The sequence below is a fragment of the Neodiprion lecontei genome, chromosome 1 (assembly GCF_021901455.1).
Source record: "Neodiprion lecontei isolate iyNeoLeco1 chromosome 1, iyNeoLeco1.1, whole genome shotgun sequence".
Taxonomy (NCBI): domain Eukaryota; kingdom Metazoa; phylum Arthropoda; class Insecta; order Hymenoptera; family Diprionidae; genus Neodiprion; species Neodiprion lecontei.
The window spans coordinates 19,590,340-19,597,255 of NC_060260.1; positions in this window are offsets into that span (position 1 = coordinate 19,590,340).

Genomic DNA, 6,916 nt, shown 5'->3' on the forward strand with positions numbered 1-6,916 from the left:
CCGACGACATCAGGTTAGCCTGCAATCTACCGCCGATCTGCATCCCCCTCCCCCCCCCCCCCCGCAATACCAACCATCGCTACCTCACACTCCCCGTCACCCTACACCACCTCCCCCCGCAATACCGACCCTTCCTACCTCACACTCCCCGCCACCCTACACCCCCCCCCCCCCCCCGCGCGCGTACCTGTAAGTTAGAATTAAGTGACGCTAAGGGCTGAGGCGTGATCAGCCACCGTTGATGTCTACAACCCCTTTGTATCTTTAGTAGTTTGAAGTCGACTCCCTCCCCCGATCGCAATACATGTACCCTCCTCACAAATATAAACACAAAGTTTTACCTATTCTATCAGCCCCGACTTTCTCACCCCGTCTCTAATTGTTCCTCCCTTCCACATAATTAGTGCGGACTCAAAACCCGTCACAAATTGGCGCCCAACGTAAATTACCCACATTTTTACCCCAAATCCGAACAATTAAGAGACAAAACACAAGAATAAACGCTAACAAAGTACACATAGACTCACGAAACAAAGCTACACAGTCACGAAAATTCGAATAAAGACAGTTGGACACACACACTACCAAACACGATACACACAATGGCAGACCAAGGACACAGAGAACCGCAAGGCCTAGCGCGCGAACACATGGACATACTCACACCCGAACGCAACCAAAACAACTCGACACAGAGCGAGCCGCGCGCGACACGAGACCAACAAACGCCGACCCAACCACAGGAAATAAATAGACGACACACGATAAATTCACCAAAAGCAATAAATATAATTGATGCAGCTACCATAGAGAATACCCACAACTTACATAGTACACAAATCCAACATCAAGAAAGCCCAGAACCAACAAACCCCACACAAACATACAATATCAGCCCAACACCTACACACACGCAAACTAACACGGTAATAACCAATCAAACGAACCGACACTTCACGGGAACAGACACATTTTTAGCCACCAACACACGTAACACACGACTTATACAAAACCTAATAGACCTCGGAGCACTACCAAGCGACAGAAACGAATACGAAGATCCACACTGTGACGGGTTTTGAGTCCGCACGAATAATATGGGGGCGGGGGGGGGGGGGGGGCAATTAGAGACGGGGCGGATATAATAGGTAAAACTTGGTGTGTGTATTTGTGAAAAAGGGGGAGGTGGTACATGCGTTGCGATCGGGGGGGTGAGTCGACTTAAACTACGAAAGATACAAAAGGGTTGTAGACTTTAACGGGGGCTGATCACGCCTCAGCCCTTAGCGTTACTTAATACTAACTTACAGGTACGCGCGGGGGGGGGGGGGGGGGGGGAGTGTGTGAGGTGCCGGGGAATGTGAGGTCGGGAGGGTTGGTATTGCGAGGGGAAGGGGTGTAGTGTGACGGGGAGTGTGAGGTAGAAAGGGTTGGTATTGCGAGGGGAGGAGCAGATCGGCGGTAGAATGCAGGCTAACCTGGTGTCGTCGGCGTGTGTGTGTGGGTATCGAGGTGTGGTGGAGTGTAGTTGTGTCTCTCTGGTTCTCTCTCCTGGAGTCGTCGGCGTGCGTGTAGCGGGGTGTATCGGTGTGTGTGTAATTGTGTCTCTCTCTCTTTCTTTCTCTCTCTCTCTCTCTCTCTTTCTGCTCGTATTCTTGGCTTCTCCGGTGTTGCTGCTTTGACGGCCGTGATTGTACTGCTGCTGGCGCTCGGCTCTGCCGAGCGTCGGGGGGGCTTCGGTTACGTTCGGGTCTTTCCCGACGGGACGGGACTCACCCGTTCGGCTCTTCCCCGCGGGTTTGGGGTTTGTTATGACTTGCACTCTAGGTGCAACGTCACAACACCTATACAGCACACAGTCAATACACCCCACAAACAACCAAAACACGACACACCTAAACCACACACCAAACCCGAACAGTACATACTGGAATCAGCCAGCAATGGCAATGAAAACAATACAAACATGGAACATAAAATACTCAGGAAATACAAACGAAAACATACACGAATTTTTACAAAATCTCCGCGACTACCAAACGGGATACGAAATACACGATACACAATTAATCAACAACCTCAGCCCGATACTCGAAGGTGACGCAAAAAACTGGTACAGATTAAATAGAGGCAAATGGCGAACACTGGAAGAATTCGACAGAGACATTACACACGCATTTCAAGACATACAACACAGGGACAGACTGGAACAAAAAATCAAAAACTACGTACAAGGACCAACACAAAAAATTACACAATTCCTAATACAATTTAGAACACTACTATCACAACTAAAACCACCATACCACCCACGAACACAATTAGACTTGGCATACAGAAACATGAAAATAGAATACAAGGCATACATAAAACCATACGACTTCGCGAACTTCGACCAACTGGAAATAGCCGCGAAAGAATGGGAAGCAAACATCGAATGGGAATACACAAGACAAACAATATTAAATAACTACACACACCCACAAGAAACCTACAGACACCAAACACACCACACACAATACATCCCATACAAGTACGCACAAACACAACCCCGCCCAGCAATACTCCCAACACCAAATATACCACCGGCACTCACAGACAACATACGACGAAACCAAACAAACCAAAACACGCAACAGACTCGATACCCCGCAATCACGTATAACTCACCACACTACACTTAGCAACAAACACAAACGAACTCAAACACAGGCACAACACCACGCAGATGCTTTAACTGCAACCAACCCGGACACTTCAGATGGCAATGCACACAGGTACAGAACCAGGGAAACAAGTAAGGGTTGACCCAGCAAGGGTGGAGGGCAGCCTCACAAACAACACCAACACACCCGAGACAGTAGCACCGACAACAGATAACAACAGAACTGAAAGTAGATTCCACATCAGAATCGAAACACACGGTCACGAATTTAACGCATTAATAGACACAGGCGCAACACACTCATACCTAGGCACAGAAATAATACAAATACTACACAACACAGACACACCAATAGACGACACGCCCGACAGAACAGCTACAATGGGAAACGGAACACAGGTGACGATAGAAGGAGCAGTAACACTCCCAATACGCCTCGGCAACATAACAAAAAAAATTAATTTCGGATTAATACCAAACTTAGGCTCGCATTGTATCATTGGGAACAGCGGCTTAATGAGATTTGGAATACAAATAAATTATGGAGAAAACACATGGTCACTTATAGACGACCTACAGACACACTACCACATGCAAGCCAGACCACAAGAACTACCAACACCACTCAAAGAATACATACAAATACATCAAACACGAAAAATACGACATCGATCAATACAAACACACACAAAACAAGCAAAAGCAGCAGAAAAATTAGAAGCAACGAAACAACAAACGCACCCGAAAACAACAGAAAGACACAAAAACACAGAAAAAACAACCATAAAACAAAAACCACTAACCCCAACACTACCCAGCACAAAGACACCACCGGAAAACACCCCCCCAAAAGACAACCCACAGAACACACAAATCACAAATCAAAAAATCATACCCACAAACGCACACACAACAGACGACACACAAACGGACGAAGAAACCGAACCACAGATATACGCAGGAATACAAGAACTCACACAATCACAACACACACAACTACAGACGACAATACAGCAGAAAATCTCAACACTACCAGGCCAACTCGGCCTAACACACCTAATCAAACACAAAATAGACACATAAGGACACGCACCCATAAAACAAAGATATTATATGGTATCACCAAAAATTAGAGAAGCCATCCACACAGAAATAGACAAAATGTTAAGAGAAGACGTGATAGAACCATCAGAAAGTGAATGGTCGAGCCCAATCGTCATGATAAAAAAGCCAAATAACACATATCGTTTCTGTTTAGACTTCAGAAAAGTAAACTCAGTATCAAAAAAAGATGCATACCCACTACCATACATGACAGCAATATTAGACAAACTACGGACAGCACAGTACATATCAAAAATCGACTTAAGCCAAGCATACTTCCAAATACCACTCGACGAAGACAGTAAACACATAACAGCCTTCACAGTCCCGGGAATGGGCTTATTTCAATTTAAAAGAATGCCATACGGACTGACAGGCGCACCGGCGACATTCCAAAGACTACTAGACAGACTCATAGGCCCAGAATGCGAACCATATGCATTCGCATACTTAGACGACATAATAATAGTAACACAAACATTTGACGAACACTTACAAAGACTAGAACAAATACTCAAAAGGATTACAAACGCGGGACTAACAATAAACCCAGAGAAGTGCGAATTCGGATGCGCACAAGTAAAATATCTCGGATACATAGTAGACAGACACGGACTACACATAGACCCCGACAAAACACAACCCACAGAAAACTACCCAAGCCCAAAAACAATAAAACAATTACGGAGACTAATTGGCATGGCATCATGGTACAGACGCTTCATACCTAACTTCGCACACATTACAGAACCACTAACACGACTACTGAAAAAAGACCAGAAATGGCACTGGGGAGAAGAACAAGAAAACGCAATGAACACAATCAAACACGCACTCACATCACCACCCACACTCGCATGCCCAGACTACACACAAACATTCACACTACAAACAGACGCTAGCAGAACAGGGATAGGTGCCGTACTAACACAATCTCTCGATGACGAAGAGCATGTCGTAGCATACGCTAGCTGTGCGCTAAGCGAGGCAGAACGAAAATACTCCACCACTGAGAGAGAATGTTTGGCGGTACTCTGGTCCATAAAAAAATTCAGACCCTACGTGGAAGGATACCACTTTAAAGTAATTACAGATCACCACGCACTAAAGTGGCTAAGAGAATTAAAAAACCCCACAGGCCGACTTGCACGATGGGCACTAGAACTATTAGAATACGACTTTGACATTACACACCGAAAAGGTACAATGCACGACGTACCAGACGCACTTTCAAGACGACACGAAGACGAAGAACACATAGAGACAATAGAAGACACGACAGACAAATGGTACACATACAAGAAAACACAAGTACAAACACGCCCAGAGAAAAACGAATCATGGCGAATCAGGAACAAACAACTATACTTCCACCGCCCCAACCCCTTACACTCAAACCTCCTACCAGACACAAACCCATGGAAACTAGTAATACCCAAAGACAAAATAACACACATACTACACGAAAATCACGACGTAACGCAAGCAGGCCACTTAGGGATCGAAAAGACATATCAAAGAGTAGCCAAAGAATATTATTGGCCAGGTATGTACAGAGACACAGTAAATTACATAAAAAAATGTGACACATGCCAAAGAATAAAAACAATGCAAACGCGACCGGCAGGGCTAATGGGTACAAGAATAATAGAAGAACCGTGGACAGTAGTAGCCTCAGACATCATGGGCCCACTCCCACTATCAAAACAAAAAAACCAATACATCATAGTTTTCGAAGACCTATACACCAAATGGGTGGAAATTATACCGATACGCAAAGCAAACGCAAAAACAGTAGAACAGACATTCCACTCACACGTAATATCACGGTGGGGTACACCACGCATACTACTAACAGATAACGGCACACCATACATAAACAAACTCATACGCGAACTGACACAAAAATTCAATATAAGACACGCAACAATCCCCCCATACCACGCACAAGCCAACCCCGTAGAACGAGTCAACAGAACCGCTAAAACAATGATCCAAGCCTACGTAAACAACGACCACACAGAATGGGACATACACTTACAAGACTTACAATTCGCAATCAATACATGTACACACACATCAACTAAACACACACCAGCCTTTTTGAACCTAGGAAGGGAATTAAATCCTACACAATGCCTAAGAAATCAATTAGAGAACGACGACGAAATAGAATCACAAGACACAGACAGATGGACAGATCACCTGAGACGACTACAAACACTTAGAGACGAAGTACAGAGGCACTTAATAGAAGCAAACGAAAAACAAGCGCACTACTACAACCTACGAAGACGAGACATACAATTCAAGGAAGGAGACAGAGTACTGAAAAAGAACCATACACTCTCATCCGGACCAGAAAGAACGGCAGCAAAGCTAAGTAAAAAATTCATAGGCCCATACATAATAACGAAGAAAATCTCACCCACAATATACGAATTGACAACAGAAAGCGGTAAAAATATAGGAAAATGTCACATAGAAGATCTAAAATTATATACATGATCAAATAAGCAATAAAAGAACCACGCCCGATAACACATCTCGAAAATAAACTAACATGTGTATTCACCCCACAGAAAGGCAACATGGAAAACAAACAACCAAGAATACCGGCCCTGATGACACTACGACTGACGAGACCGACGACAACAACAACAAACACAGAGAGAACACCACTACTACAAACACCAGGACAGGCCCCACACCCACACAGATACGGACGCGACGGCACACACCAGACAGAGACCCGACGAACTCTACTACCGACACCCACTACACACACACAGGTAACAAAGAACGCCACGACAGCAACACACACAACAACCAATGCACCCACAACCACCCAGAGACACTCACAAACACACACACAGTTACACTCTCCGGACCAAGGCAATGCCCAAAGTGCAACGGGCTCGTCCGGGGCACAAAATACCCACAACACATACAGACCTGCACACAAACAAACACAGAACACAACACCCATCACAAATTGTCACACACCCACCAACAGTCACCCAAACCACACGAACCACAACCACGCATACGACAACACACCCACCCACCAACAAACAAACACCCCACACAACCACACACCCCACATCGACACCAACACCACGACACACACTACCCCCCGCATCACCC